Consider the following 14,317-nt stretch of genomic DNA (forward strand, 5'->3'; position numbering starts at 1 on the left):
GTGCCGGGTGACTATTTGATTTGATGCACTTTATTCGAAAGTGATGCCTTTTGCACATCTCGGGGCGGTCAGACCCGCTCTGTCTGTCTGTTGCTGCTGATGATCATTCATGGGAACAGGCCGCGAGTTAAACGTTTATCTGCAAACCGGAGAAAGACAAATAAAAAGAAAGACGTGTTTCTCCGGCCCAGGGGCAAAGTTATAATGGATGTTATTCAATAAATTGTCCCCGGGAATTTGTCTGTGGACCTGTTTGTAAAGCTTCGATTTAAAAGTTAAAAAACCCGAAATAAATAAAGTAAATTACAAGAATCGAATCCGTGATCATGATATTACGGTAAACTCGATGCAAATGAACTAACCGGCTGTCCGAATGGCACATTCGGCTGTTTAATTAATTTTTGTTCCTGTGCGCTGGTTGGTAGCGGTTTCTGCACATGGACCCCTAAATCTCTCCGTTCCTCCACAGTTCCTAGTTTATCACCATTTAGAAAATACACTGATTTATCGTAGATTTAAAGTGGATGACCTCGCTCTCCCCCACATTGAGCTATATTTGCCCACTCACTTAATTTATCAATTCCGACTTTTCAACTTCCTGCTTCTGTCCACATTATTTATTCCGCCACCAGAAGGCTGAGTGTTCAAATCACGGGGTAACCGTTGCTGTTCGAGCTGATCGGATTCTGGATCGTTCCGGAATGAATGTTTCATCTGCTTTTTCTCAAATCTGCTTCTCTGGTTCCCAATTTTCAGGAAGGCGTCTCATTCTGCCCTCGACTTTTGATCTTGAACTGTGGTTGAAGATTTTGCAAAGAGGGAAAAGAAGTCCCCAAATCGCCCCACGTGACTCTCAAACGCTTTGGGAAGAAGTTCAGTTCAAACAATCAGGACTTTAAAGGCCCCTCAATGACCTGCACTTTCATTGATTGAGTTTTGTTCGCCATTGTATTCGACCGTGAAATCGCTCTCCGCTTTCATCTCACTGAAGTGAACAGTGTGACGGCCTTGTATCTGTCAGCGTGTAAGTGACGAGTTTGGGGTCGGTATGGGCCGCTTTCAATTTTGAAATCTCACCAAGCACCAGAGAAAAGAAAATTAGAATCAAACTGTCCCTGTCAGTGATGAATTGGAGTGAATATCGCTCCAAGCAGATCTGGACAATGCGCAGCGCAGCCGCACAGGAGTTCCAAATCCACCCTCTCCCCACTCGGCAATCGCATTAACTGAACTTTACTCTGGCCCAGTGTCACCGCGCTGAAATCAAGTCTTTCTCGGCCACATACTTTCTTAACATCATAGTTCCTGGTTTAAGAGTGAAAACTGCCGTCCGCTTCACTGTAAGTGCAAGAGACAACTTTGTAGACACCGTGTAGTGTCACAGACCTGCTCGTTGGACCTGCTCATTTCATCTCATCTCATTTTCTGCAATACTGGAATAGAGAATGGTGAATCACAGCTCGAGAAATCAATCCTCTCTCCGACTGGGGGACCGAGTCTTCCAACATACAGGCATTTAGGGGCAAGGGGAGTTTGATGTTCAGAAAGAAGACGGCACCGATTTTCACTCGTGCAAACTGCACACCCTTTATTTTGGAAAAGTAAACTGATGGTAAGACAGCTGTTACATTGATCGCTGCAAGCTGAAACGTTAGCTCGGTGAATTAGTGGCTCAAGAAGGCCACTGTGGTGCAATTGGTTAGCGCGTTTGGTTATTAACTGTAAAGTTTGGTGGTTCGAGCCCACCCGGGGACAATAGGGAGGTTTTACCTTAAAATTCGTTGTTTCGCATTTCCAGGTTTCGAATGTGTGTTCTGTTTCCAGAAAAATGTACCGTAAACATTGCCAGCTGAGCGCGGCTGATATTGCTCCTGCCGCTGGATAACAGGTATCTGAACAATATCCAAAAAACCGAGAATGGCTTGAAGGTGATCGAAATACTTCTTGACAGACAAGGTTCAAAAGGAGGGCTCACGATTAAAGTGAAATATTATTCACCTTCCGACAGGTTTCAGTTTATTTGTGAGAGATCGTTAAAGGATCCTGCAGCGCTGCCTCAGTTAACAAAAGCAGTTCTCAGCCGCATTTTTGACGCAGCATCAAACCCATCAGTTTTTCGCTGTTCCCCAGCTCCCCGAGTGAGTGAGGCCGTGACAGCAGCAACATTGTCCGGCCCCGCTTTCTCCAATCACCCGCTGCCGGCGGAAAGCAGCGAATGCAGCCTCAGACAGCGCATTACTGTCCATCCCTGGGAAACAATTTCCAACTGAAACAGATTGGAGTTGTGCTGAGCTTTGAGTCTGTAGCGTGGACGTGACGAGTTTCAGGTTGATATCATCCATTCATTTTTTTATATCTCAGAAACGCACCAGGAGAAAACAGGAACTGAGAATCAAATTGTCCCTGTAGGTGATGAATTCAAGGGAATATCGCTCCAAGCAGATCTGTGAAAGTCACAGTGCAACCGCACAGAAGTTCCAAATTCTCCCTCTCGCCACTCGGCAAACATTAACTGACCTTTGCTCTGGCCTGGTGTCGCCTCGATCAAACCGTCTCTTTCGCGTAAGATTTTTTTCACGAGTGCAAAGCGTCCCCCGCTTCAGTGAAGCTGCAATCGACATTTTCTTCTAGATGCCATGTCATGGGCCAGATAAAGGATGTGAACAGTTACTGCTGAGAACAAATTACAAAGTAGCAGAAGTTCATCAAAGTTGCACCATTGAAAGTCCTGGGTGGAGGTTTAGAGGCTGCGATTGTGGGAAGAGTTTTGTTGCGATTCTAACAGACCCTCGAGTGAATTTCCGGGATGTCCAGAGCAGCGAAATAACTCAGTCAGACTGAAGATCTAAAGGGTTCAGTCCCGGGTTTCAGGAGCGTTTTCTCTCCCTCTCTGTTATCTTGATACCTCCTCCGTGCCCTTTCCATTCTCTGATACGCTCGGAGTGCCCCTTACCCACTGACACACCCTGACTCTCCCTGATAACATCTGGCAGTCCCTTGCCCTCTCTGATAACATCTGGCAGTCCCTTGCCCTCTCTGATAACATCTGGCAGTCCCTTGCCCTCTCTGATAACATCTGGCAGTCCCTTGCCCTCTCTGATAACTTCTGAGAGTGCCGTAAACTCTTTGATACCTCATAGCCTCACACCCCTTGATAACCCCTGAGAAGCCCTTTGATTCCCTGACAGCCTCTGGGATCCCGTTGCCCCACCGGATCCACACTAATAAACCCTTAGACTCCCTGGTTCATTCTCAGGAGCCATTAACCTCTCTGCTACCCAAGTGCGATTTAATTCCACATGTGGATCTGCCAGTCTGTGTTGAGGATCAGATCCACGGTTTGTTCGCTCTCATTACTCTGAAGCACTCTGTTCACCGAGAGGGAAATCGCACCTACGTTTATGTGATTTTCAAAGAAAAATTAAACATTGCATGTACAGAATACAGAAATAGCTCAGATGGGGTAGCGTTAGAATTAAAATCCACAGATCCTTTGTTCAATCTCCGCTTAAGGCGGCCTTTTTTCCTCTCTCTCTGTTGGCGGAATGCATAATGAGGGGGTTAATCTTGAAATTAGTGCTCGATTAATGAGGCAAGAAATCAGGAATCACTTTCGCAAACAAAATCCGGCCGAAAGCTGGAACTCTCTCGGCCAAAAGGATGTGGATTGAGGCTCAATTCAAATTTACAAGACTGATATTGACAGATCTTTTTTCGGTTCGGGTCCCAAGGGATATGTTTCCAATGCGGGGAAACAGAGTTGAGTTACAGACCACCTCATGATCAAATTGAATGGGACAGCAGGAAGAGGGGCTGAGTGGCCCTCTCCTGTCTCGATGTTCCTCTCCTGCTCAGCGCGGTGCTGGAGGACGGGGATAAGGCATCAGACTGACTCCAGAATGAAAAGCGAGTGCACAGAAGGAGCTCCGCTGGGATTGTCAGACAAACTGAACCCCTGCAGCAAAATCAACAGCTGCCTCTCTACAATAATAGGATGGGAAAGGGCATTGAAGGCGGCCTGGCTAGCTCAGTCGGTAAAACATGAGACTCTTAATCTCAGGGTCGTGGGTTCGAGCCCCACGCTGGGCGTTTCGTGTTTTATTTCTCAAACTGGGTGATAAAAGGTCCAAAGTGCGACCTCTCATCTCCAGTTCATGAAATCCAGTTATATGAACAGACACAACACTGAGCTGTGTGAAAGGAAACCGTGAGCGTTGCCAAATATCCAGCCCCTCCCGATTCTATCTTCTCATTCCCTCCACATGGGACACGGACAGGTTATCGGATCAACCGGTTTCATTTTTTGCTGTTATTAAATGTGTTGATGCCTTCAAAATGTAAGATTTAGAAGATGACAACTCTGGATCCATTCGCCTCTCTGATACCTCCGGAGACCCCCTTACCCTCTTTGATTCTCCCTGAGCTCCTTATCTTCTCCGATATGGTCCGAGAGTCCATTATCCTTTTTGAACCTTGTCAGCGCTCTTTACACTCTCTGATACCCGCAAAATGCTCCTTACCCACTGTTACTCCCTGAGTCCTCTTACGCTCTCTGATACCCTCTGACACTCCCTTCCCCTCTCTGAGATCCCCTTACACTCTCTGATATCCTCCGACAGTCCTTTCCCCTCTCTGAGATCCCCTTATACTCTGTGATACTCTCTGACAGTTCCATCCCCTCTCTGAGATCCTCTTACGCTCTCTGATACCCTCTGACAATCCCTTCCCTTCTCTGAGATCCTCTTACGCTCTCTGATACCCTCTGACACTCACTTCCCTTCTCTGAGATCCCCTTACACTCTCTGATACTCTCTGACAATCCCTTCCCTTCTCTGAGAACCCCTTACACTCTGTGATACTCTCTGACAATCCCTTCCCTTCTCTGAGCCCTCTTATGCTCTCTGATACCCTCTGACACTCCCTTCCCCTCTCTGAGCGCTCTTACGCTCTCTGATACCATCTGACACTCCCTTCCCCTCTCTGAGATCCTCTTACGCTCTCTGATACCCTCTGACAGTCCCTTCGCCTCTCTAAGATCCCCTTACACTCTCTGATACGCTCTAATAGTCTCTTCCCCTCTCTGGGATCCCCTTGCCCCACCGGATCGCCACTAAAAAGCCATTAGACTCCCTGAACCCTTCTCAGAGCACAATACCCTTCCTCATACCCAAGTACGATGTAATTTCACAGGATGATCGATCGGCTTGTGTTCAGAATGAGATCCACAGTTTGTACGGCCCATGCTGCTTCCGCCTCTCCCACTCCGAGAGCTCAAGAGGCGGTCGGAACCAATCTCCCTCCAAAACACTCGGAGTGTAAGTATGAGTGCGCTGTTGTTTCATGTACTGTGGGAGTGTATATATGAGTGCGATGTTTATATATGAACTGTGGGTGTGTACATATGTGTGCGATGTTTATATATGAACTGTGGGTGTGTATATATGAGTGCGATGTTTATATCTGAACTGTGGGTGTGTATATATGTGTGCGATGTTTATATATGAACTGTGGGTGTGTATATATGAGTGCGATGTTTATATATGAACTGTGGGTGTGTATATATGTGTGCAATGTTTATATATGAACTGTGGGTGTGTATATATGAGTGTGATGTTTATATATGAACTGTGGGTGTGTATATATGTGTGCGATGTTTATATATGAACTGTGGGTGTGTATATATGAGTGCGATGTTTATATCTGAACTGTGGGTGTGTATATATGTGTGCGATGTTTATATATGAACTGTGGGTGTGTATATATGAGTGCGATGTTTATATATGAACTGTGGGTGTGTATATATGTGTGCGATGTTTATATATGAACTGTGGGTGTGTATATATGAGTGCGATGTTTATATATGAACTGTGGGTGTGTATATATGAGTGTGATGTTTATATATGAACTGTGGGTGTGTATATATGTGTGCGATGTTTATATATGAACTGTGGGTGTGTATATATGTGTGCGATGTTTATATATGAACTGTGGGTGTGTATATATGAGTGCGATGTTTATATATGAACTGTGGGTGTGTATATATGTGTGCGATGTTTATATATGAACTGTGGGTGTGTATATATGAGTGTGATGTTTATAAATGAACTGTTGGTGTGTATATATGAGTGCGATGTTTATATATGAACTGTGGGTGTGTATATATGTGTGCGATGTTTATATATGAACTGTTGGTGTTTATATATGAGTGTGATGTTTATATATGAACTGTGGGTGTATATATGAGTGCGATGTTTATATATGAACTGTGGGTGTATATATGAGTGCGATGTTTATATATGAACTGTGGGTGTGTATATATGAGTGCGATGTTTATATATGAACTGTGGGTGTATATATGAGTGCGATGTTTATATATGAACTCTGGGTGTGTATATATGAGTGCGATGTTTATCTATGAAGTGCGGTAATGAACAGGAGGAGCAGGGCTTCGGAGGGGTTATATTTTCTTGGAAGACAATGGCGCAAAGTTGCATTTGCTCTGGGGTCCAAATACTCAGTTGGAATTGCATTGGACTGAAGATTTAAAGGTCCTTGGTTTAATCCCGGGTTCGGCAGTTTTTGGTTATTTAGTTTATTTTTCTTTGGGTCCATTCTCGCATTTATTAACAGAGAAATTTTATTCCCACCACTGAAGGTTTGGGGATGGATTAGAGAGACATCAAGGATGGGAAATATTTCTATCGTCTGTATTTGGTTTTTATTTCTCTGTTACCTTCTGCCTTTTTCTCTTGGTTTTGTTTCTCTCGGTGCCGGGTGAACATTTGATTTGATGCATTTGTCCTAAACTGATGCCTTTTCCCCATCTCGGGGAGGTCAGACCCGCTCTGTCTGTCTGTTGCTGCTGATGATCATTAATGGGAACAGGCCGCGAGTTAAACATTTCTCTGCAAACCGGAGAAAGACAAATCAAAAGAAAGACGTGTTTCTCTGGCCCAGGGGTAAAGTTACAATGTATGTTATTCAAAAAACTGTCCCCATGAATTTGTCTGTGAATCTGTTTGTAAAGCTTGGGTTTTAAAAGTTCCGAAAACCCAAAATACAGCCCCTTAACAGCCCATACAGGAATCAAACCCACGATTATAACATTATGGTGTGTTTCAAGCAAGTCAGCTGACCAGCCGTTACGAACATCCCAATCATCGTTTTATTTTAACCTATACTAGTTTGAAGTGATTTCTGTACACGGACCCCTAAATCTCTCTGGCCCTCCACAGTTCCCAGCTTCTCACCATTTAGAAAGTACCCTGTTCTATCCTTTTTTGATCCAAAGTGGATGACCTCCAGAAAAAGTGACTAAAGTAGTGGACAGGGGAATGTCAATGGATGTTATTTATATGGACTTCCAGAAGGCATTTGATAAGGTCCCACATAAGAGACTGTTAGCTAAGATAGAAGCCCATGGAATCGAGGGATAAGTACGGACTTGGTTAGGTAGTTGGCTGAGCGAAAGGCGACAGAGAGTAGGGAGAATGGGTAGGTACTCACATTGACAGGATGTGACTAGTGGAGTCCCGCGGGGATTTGTCTTGGGGCCTCAATTATTCACAATATTTATTAACGACTCAGATGAAGGCATAGAAAGTCTCACATCCAAGTTTGCCAATCACACGACGATTGGTGGCATTGTAAGCAGTGTGGATGAAAACATAAAATTACAAAGTGATATTGATAGATAAGGTGAATGGGCAAAACTGTGGCAACTCATGGACCAGCATATTCCTCACTCTACCATTACCAACAAGCCAGGGGAGCAACCCTGGTTAAATGAGGAGTGTAGAAGAGCATGCCAGGAGCAGCACCAGGCGTACCTAAAAATGAGGTGCCAACCTGGTGAAGCTACAACTCAGAACTACATGCGTGCTAAACAGCGGAAGCAACATGCTATCGACAGATTTAAGCGATTCCACAACCAACGGATCAGATCAAAGCTCTGCAGTCCTGCCACATCCAGTCGTGAATGGTGGTGGACAATTAAACAACTAACGGGAGGAGGAAGCTCTGCAAAAATCCCCATCCTCAATGATGGCGGAGTCCAGCACATGAGTGCAAAAGACAAGGCTGAAGCGTTTGCAACCATCCACGTGATATCAAGAAACGGCTGAGTGCACTGGATACAGCAAAGGCTATGGGCCCTGACAACATCGCAGCTGTAGTGCTGAAGACTTGTGCTCCAGAACTAGCTGCGCCTCTTGCCAAGCTGTTCCAGTACAGCTACAACACTGGCATCTACCCGACAATGTGGAAAATTGCCCAGGTATGTCCTGTCCACAAAAAGCAGGACAAATCCAATCCGGCCAATTACCGCCCCATCAGTCTACTCTCAATCATCAGCAAAGTGATGGAAGGTGTCGTCGACAGTGCTATCAAGCGGCACTTACTCACCAATAACCTGCTCACAGATGCTCAGTTTGGGTTCCGCCAGGACCACTCGGCTCCAGACCTCATTACAGCCTTGGTCCAAACATGGACAAAAGAGCTGAATTCCAGAGGTGAGGTGAGAGTGACTGCCCTCGACATCAAGGCAGCATTTGACCGAGTGTGGCACCAAGGAGCCCTAGTAAAATTGAAGTCAATGGGAATCAGGGGGAAAACTCTCCAGTGGCTGGAGTCATACCTAGCACAATGGAAGATGGTAGTGGTTGTTGGAAGCCAATCATCTCAGCCCCAGGACATTGCTGCAGGAGTTCCTCAGGGCAGTGTCCTAGGCCCAACCATCTTCAGCTGCTTCATCAATGACCTTCCCTCCATCATAAGGTCAGAAATGGGGATGTTTGCTGATGACTGCACAGTGTTCAGTTGCATTCGCAACCCCTCAAATAATGAAGCAGTCCGAGCCCGCATGCAGCAAGACCTGGACAACATCCAGGCTTGGGCTCATAAGTGGCAAGTAACATTCGCGCCAGATAAGTGCCAGGCATTGACCATCTCCAACAAGAGAGAGTCTAACCACCTCCCCTTGACATTCAACGGCATTACCATCGCCGAATCCCCCACCATCAACATCCTGGGGGTCACCATCGACCAGAAACTTAACTGGACCAGCCATATAAATACTGTGGCTACGAGAGCAGGTCAGAGGCTGGGTATTCTGCGGCAAGTGACTCACCTCCTGACTCCCCAAAGACTTTCCACCATCTACAAGGCACAAGTCAGGAGTGTGATGGAATACTCTCCACTTGCTTGGATGAGTGCAGCTCCAACAACACTCAAGAAGCTCGACACCATCCAGGACAAAGCAGCCCGCTTGATTGGCACCCCATCCACCACCCTAAACATTCACTCCCTTCACCACTGGCGCACTGTGGCTGCAGTGTGGAACATCCACAGGATGCACTGCAGCAACTCGCCAAGGCTTCTTCGACAGCACCTCCCAAACCCGCGACCCCTACCACCTAGAAGGACAAGAGCAGCAGCTACATGGGAACAACACCACCTGCACGATCCCCTCCAAGTCACACACCATCCCGACTTGGAAATATATCGCCGTTCCTTCATCGTCGCCGGGTCAAAATCCTGGAACTCCCTTCCTAATAGCACTGTGGGAGAACCGTCACCACATGAACTGCAGCGGTTCAAGAAGGCGGCTCACCACCACCTTCTCAAGGGCAATTAGGGATGGGCAATAAATGCCGGCCTCGCCAGCGACGCCCACATCCCGTGAACGAATAAAAAAAAACACCAGCCGGCAATACATTCCAGATGCTCAGTACTCTCCGGGAAAAGAAGAAGCTCCCAACATCCAGACGATTCTTCCCTCTTTGTGGTCGGAACGCCGGTCCGCTGCTTCCCCCCAATCTGTGAAACTGGAAATAATCGATCACTGGGCAAGCTGTTCAACCATGAGATGAGAGCCATTCAAACATCGTGGGCGCTCTCCCATTGAATTATATTCTGTACGGAGCGTTCGGTTCATCGCGAGGTGAAGAAACTCTTGTCTCCCCTTGTGTGTCAATGTGAGGCGAGTCTCAGAGGATATTCACAGTTGAATCCAAAATTTAACTTGTTTGGAGATGCCGGGGATTGAACCCGGGACCTCATACATGCAAAGCATGCGCTCTTCCACTGAGCTACATCCCCACGGATCAAAATGTTCCTGAGAAATAAACAAGCGGGCACTTTAGAAGTGAAGCCGTGAGCTTTCTGCTCCGTCTCTCCAGGACATCGAGATGCCCAGCGGTCCCGCGTGTTCACAATGTTCAACCTCTGCTTCAGTTCACGGGGTTTCTGCTCCTCTTTACTTTGAACTTTCCAAAAAAAAGTCTGCGGAAATAAAAAAAACCCAATCGCTAATGGTCAGTGACAAGGCTGAAATCCAACCTCTGAATCATAAAGTGAGATGGAAGAATGACAGAGCGTCAAACAGGAACAAGAGCTGGGACTGCTCGCTCGATATTGCACCGTCACACATTCCCCTCAGTCGGCGGCTGCTTTGAGTTGAGCTGTTGAGGGGACCGAGAGATGAAGTCCCGCTCCGGGACAATTTAATGCTTGTGGAGCCTCAGAAGTTGGAACTCGCTGAGCTCAAAAAGCGTCATTCAACATTCGGTGGGTAATTCTGGTGAAAAGATACAGAGAGTTGAACCCAGGACCTCAACACACACAAAACATGCGCTCTATCACTGAACTAAATCCCCAGATAACACAGACCGCCAACCAAGGAAAGAAGAACTGATTGTCCTCAGTTTATGAGGCCACCCGTGGTGGGTGTGCACTCCGCTCACTGCATTTTACTGGAAAAATAATCAATTTATATCATGTAACTATCCCCCACTCTGCATTTTAATGAAGAAATAATTAATTTGTTTTATGTAACTATCCCCCACTCTGCATTTTAATGAAGAAATAATCAATTTATATTATGTAACTATCCCCCACTCTGCATTTTACTGGAGAAATAATCAATTTATATTATGTAATTATCCTCCACTCACTGCATTTTACTGGAGAAATAATCAATTTATATTATGTAACTATCCCCCACTCACTGCATTTTACTGGAGAAATAATCAATTTATATTATGTAACTATCCTCCACTCACTGCATTTTAATGAAGAAATAATCAATTTATATCATGTAACTATCCCCCACTCTGCATTTTAATGAAGAAATAATCAATTTGTTTTATGTAACTATCCCCCACTCTGCATTTTAATGAAGAAATAATTAATTTGTTTTATGCAACTATCCCCCACTCTGCATTTTACTGGAGAAATAATCAATTTGTATGATGGAACGATCCCCCACGCGGCTGCTTTGAGTTGAGCTGTTGAGGGGACCGTGAGATGAAGTCCCGCTCCGGACAATTTAATGCTTGTGGAGCCTCAGAAGTTGAAACTCGCTGAGCTCAAAAAGCGTCATTCAACTTTCCGTGCGTAATTCTGGTGAAAAATTACGAAGGAAGATGCTGGGAGTTGAACCCAGGACCTCAACACATGCAAAACATGCGCTCTTCCACTGAACGAAATCCCCAGATAACACAAACGGCTTCCCAAGGAAACAAGAACTGATTGTCCTCATTTTATGAGGCCACCCGTGGTGGGTGTGCACTCCGCTCACTGCATTTTACTGGAAAAATAATCAATTTATATTATGTAACTATCCTCCACTCACTGCATTTTACTGGAGAAATAATCAATTTATATTATGTAACTATCCCCCACTCACTGCATTTTACTGGAGAAATAATCAATTTATATTATGTAACTATCCTCCACTCACTGCATTTTACTGGAGAAATAATCAATTTATATTATGTAACTATCCCCCACTCACTGCATTTTAATGGAGAAATAATCAATTTATATTATGTAACTATCCTCCACTCACTGCATTTTAATGGAGAAATAATCAATTTATATTATGTAACTATCCCCCACCAGGTTTTAGCTGTTGTCAGAAATAGTCCCTTCGTGGTCGCCAATTGTAGGATTTAAACCACTATTTTCAGGATTATAATCTAATCCAATCTAAGGACTGGTTCCTGACAACAACAAGATCACCACTGGTACTGGTATTACGGTTAAAGGCAAAACCGATTTATTAATCACATCACAATTAGTGCAAAAAGGTGATTCTTAACAAAGAGAAATAGTGAGTGTTCCTTGAAACCTCAGGAGTGTCCCTCCAAGTGACTACGGTGCGGTCTCTCTCTCTCTCTCTCTATCCCTCCAAGTGACTACGGTGCGGTCTCTCTCTCTCTCTCTCTCTCTCTATCCCTCCAAGTGACTACGGTGCGGTCTCTCTCTCTCTCTCTTGCTGTGTTCTGTTGACTGAAAAGTTTTCTTCTTCCTTGCCAGAATCTTGTGCGCCTTCCTCAGCTTTTGAGGTCTCTTCTTATTCCCTTTTTCAGTTTATGAGCAGTTCACTCTCACATCCACATCTCTCAGCCTGACCATTATTCATGTCTCTCAACCTTCAGAAGTTACATTCCAAGCATAACTCCTGGTCCCATCCGTGCCTTGTTGTTACAGACTTAACAGAACCTTATTTAGAGTTTACATTGCCAGCCTTCACAGAACCGTTTGTTTCAACAGACTTCTACTGACTGGCTTGTGGAGGCTTGAGATAGAGAGGCCTGAGCCTGAGTGACTCCTTGATTTAATTAAGCTTCAGTCCCTTTATCTACATGTCTTTTAGACATTATGCTATTACAGCACATTCCTCCCTTCGGTCTGTTAATTCCCACTTTACTGTTGTCAGCATCCTTTTAGTTTTAACTGCAAACTTGACTATAATAACCATCATGCATCCTTCTCGGCCCACCAGCACTTTCTTATTGAACACACGTTACATGGTTCATTCTATATTAATACACAGTGCAGTTTACATTTATAGATACATAGATTCACAGCACATTTTGTTCTACTTCTACTATTGATTATAATTATACTAAATTCTATCTGTTAATGGGTTAATCCTTACACGTTGTTCTTCCTAACACTAAACACCATAGTTCAGTCCTGGATGTGATTAACTGCAGAATCCAACCCCTGCAGTCACTTGTGAACTCGCTGGTGTCTCAGCACGTGTGATGACTGAGTGAATCCCTTCCCACACACGGAGCAGGTGAACAGTCTCTCCACAATGGGCGCGAGTTGATGTGTCAGCAGTTCATTTCTGCTTTTGAAGCTCTTCTCAAAGTTACTGCATTAAAAGGTCACTCAATAGTGTGAACAAGTTGATGTCTCAGAAGGTGAGATGAATTCGTGTATCCCTTCCCACACATGGAGCAGGTGAACAGTCTCTCCCCAGTGTCAGTGTGTTGGTGTTTCAGATCATTTGTTTTAAAGCCCTTCTCACAGTCAGAACATTTCAGAGGTCTCTTATCAGAGTGAACTCGCTGGTGTCTCAGCAGGTGTGATGACCGAGTAAATCTCTTCTTACACAGGGAGCAGGTGAACGGCCTCTCCCTGGCGTGAGTGTGTCGATGTCTTCACAATTTGTATCTGTATTTAGAGCTCTTCGTGCAGTCAGAACATTAAAAAGGTCTCTCCCCAGTGTGAACAAGTTGGTGTGTCAGCAGTTTGGATGAAATAGTGAATCTCTTCCCTCACACGGAGCAGGTGAGCGGCCTCTCCCCAGTGTGAGTGCGTTGGTGTGTCAGCAGATTAAATTTGCTTTTAAACCTCTTCTCACAGTCAGAACATTTAAAAGGTCTCTCATCGGAGTGAACTCGCTGGTGTCTCAGCAGGGTGGAAGAATGAGTGAATTTCTTCCCACACATGGAGCAGGAGAACGGCCTCTCCCCATTGTGAACTCGCTGGTGTATCAGCAGGTGGGATGACTGAGTGAATCTCTTCTTACACACAGAGCAGGAGAATGGTCTCTCCCCAGTGTGAGTGCGTTGGTGTGTCAGCAGATTAATTTTGCTTTTAAAGCTCCTCTCACAGTCAGAACATTTAAAGGGTCTCTCATCGGAGTAAACTCGCTGGTGTGTCAGCAGGTGTGATGACCAAGTGAATCTCTTCCCACACACGGAGCAGGTGAACGGCCTCTCCCCAGTGTGACGGCGTCGATGAGTTTCCAGCTCTGAAGGGTAATTGAATCCCTTCCCACAGTCCCCACATTTCCACGGTTTCTCCATGGTCTGGGTGTCCTTGTGTCTCTCCAGGTTGGACGATCAGTTGAAACCTCGTCCACACACAAAACACGTGTACGGTGTCTCCCCGCTGTGAATGGTGCGATGTTTTTTCAGGCTGTGTAACTGGTTAAAGCTCTTTCCACAGTCAGTGCACTGGAACACTCACTCGGGTGTGTGTGTCTCGGTGCTTTCCCACTCACACTGCTGTTTGAAAT

At 45.3% G+C, this 14,317-nt stretch overlaps 2 non-coding genes across 2 annotated transcripts; one reads left to right on the forward strand and one right to left on the reverse strand.

The window, feature by feature from the left end:
- The first annotated feature begins 4,016 nt into the window (after positions 1–4,016).
- trnak-cuu (transfer RNA lysine (anticodon CUU)) lies at positions 4,017–4,089 on the forward strand. Its single transcript has one exon. It is a non-coding gene; the product is annotated as a tRNA-Lys (tRNA).
- Positions 4,090–10,026: 5,937 nt separating this feature from the next.
- On the reverse strand, positions 10,027–10,098 carry trnaa-ugc (transfer RNA alanine (anticodon UGC)). Its single transcript has one exon. It is a non-coding gene; the product is annotated as a tRNA-Ala (tRNA).
- Positions 10,099–14,317: the final 4,219 nt, after the last annotated feature.

This window comes from Heptranchias perlo, unplaced genomic scaffold (genome assembly GCF_035084215.1).
Source record: "Heptranchias perlo isolate sHepPer1 unplaced genomic scaffold, sHepPer1.hap1 HAP1_SCAFFOLD_509, whole genome shotgun sequence".
In the NCBI taxonomy this organism is placed as follows: Eukaryota; Metazoa; Chordata; class Chondrichthyes; order Hexanchiformes; family Hexanchidae; genus Heptranchias; species Heptranchias perlo.